Below are 2125 nucleotides of genomic sequence, written 5' to 3'. Positions count from 1 at the left end.
AATCATCCGTTTCCATTTCTTCCTGTCCTCTGCATCTTCCTCAGTTACACCAGCCACCTGCATGTCCTCTCTCACCACATCCATAAACCTCCTCTTTGGTTTTCCTCTTCTCTGGCAGCTCCATATTCAGCATCTTTCTCCTAATATACCCAGCATCTCTCCTCCACACATGTCCAAGCCATCTCAGTCTTGCCTCTCTTGCTTTGTCTCCAAACTGTCCAACCTGAGCGGTCCCTCTAATATACTCGTTCTGAATCCTGTCCTTCTTCGTCACTCCCAATTAACATCTTAGCATCTTCAACTCTGCCACTTCCAGCCCCGCCTCCTGTCTTTTCATCAGTGCCACTGTCTCCAAACCATATAACATAGCTGGTCTCACAACCATCTTATAAACCTTCCCTTTAACTCTTGCTGGTACCCTTCTGTCACACATCACTCCTGACACTCTTCTCCACCCACTCCACCCTGCCTGCACTCTCTTCTTCACCTTTCTTCTGCACTCCCCGTTACTTTGGACAGTTAACCAAAAGTATTTAAACTCATACATCTTTGTCACCTCTACTCCTTGCATCCTCACCATTCCACTGTCCTCCCTCTCATTCACGCGTATGAATGCCCACCTTACTGTATGGGTCAGAAACCTGGACGCCGTGCCCCAGGAGGACCGGGGGGAAAAAAGGGATATAAAGATAACATCAAGGCCCACATCCAACGGTTTGGCATTGACCTTAACATCTGGGAACAAGCAGCAAAAAACAGGGAGGCCTGGCGACTGGCTGTCTGTGAGGGTGGTGCGCACTACAACCATGACCTCCACGGTGCTGGTGAAAACATGCACAGACTCAGAAAGGAAGCTACCAGAGAGGTCCAGACCACACCCTCAACCACTTTCTCACACCCTTGCCCACATTGCCCTCAAAAACATGTGGCTCCTCAAAAACACATGGCCCACCTGAAGACCCACAAGGACCCAGAAGGACAGTCATACTCAACCTCGAGTGACCGGCGATGATGATGATGATGATGATGATGATTTATTCATTCATTCATTCATTCAAGTTGCATTTTTATAGCGCTTTTCTAGCTGCAACAGCCACTCAAAGCACTTTACAATTTATAATTCACACACACACTATAATAATAATAATAATAATAATACAATACAATACAATAATACACGATAATAATAATAATAATAATAATAAAGTTAATAAAGTTAATAGTAGTACAGTAATAGTAAGTAAAGTTAATAGTAAGTAAGTAAGTAGATATAGTGAGGAGACACCCCACTCTTCCTGGTGACCCAGTTTGACACTTTTCTTACCCCCCTTCCACCTCTGAAAAGTACCCTGACAATAGTCTAGAGACAGATTTGTTCTTTACAGGCCATCCCATTAAACAACATTAAAAGGTGATGATGATGATGGTATGTGTGTGTGTGTGTGTGTGTGTGTGTGTGTGTGTGTGTGTGTGTGTGTGTGTGTGTGTGTGTGTGTGTGTGTGTGTGTGTGTGTGTGTGTGTGTGTGTGTGGAGGGGTTAGCTTGTGTGTGCGGGTATATGTGTGAGTATGTGGTGTGTTTCAGTGTGTCTGAATGTGTGTTTGTGTGGGTTGAATCGGTGTTTCTCTTTTTGACAAAGCACACTCTGGTTTCCTGTTCTGTGTGGAACCCCAGGAAGCAGTTGCTGGTGGATAGGGATGTGCACTACCCAGGAACTGCTCCAATTCTCTTGTAGTGAGATTAAGGGGCTTGTTTGCATCATATTGTATCACATATAGATTTGACTGCCCCCCCCCAAAACAGAAAAACCTTCCAGAGTGTCTTCAGAGAAAAACTGCTTGAAGTACTGGAGGGGAGACATGATATCATCAGATCTTGAAAGGCTTGAAAGGCCCTGCCATTCTGGGATTGAAGTCTGCATTGTGGGGTGTTCACCAGGGTAGGCGTGGAACATCGACCTCTGCTAGGTCTTCATCTTCATATCCACAGACTCAGTGTGACTGTCAACAGACAGGTTTTCTCCTACAAAAAAAGAAAGTAGGAAGCACACACACACACACACACACACACACACACACACACACACACACACACACACACACACACACACACACACACACACACA

Source organism: Lampris incognitus, chromosome 11, assembly GCF_029633865.1.
Source record: "Lampris incognitus isolate fLamInc1 chromosome 11, fLamInc1.hap2, whole genome shotgun sequence".
In the NCBI taxonomy this organism is placed as follows: Eukaryota; Metazoa; Chordata; class Actinopteri; order Lampriformes; family Lampridae; genus Lampris; species Lampris incognitus.
The sequence above is the reverse complement of the archived record's forward strand: the minus strand, read 5'-3'. Positions refer to the sequence as shown.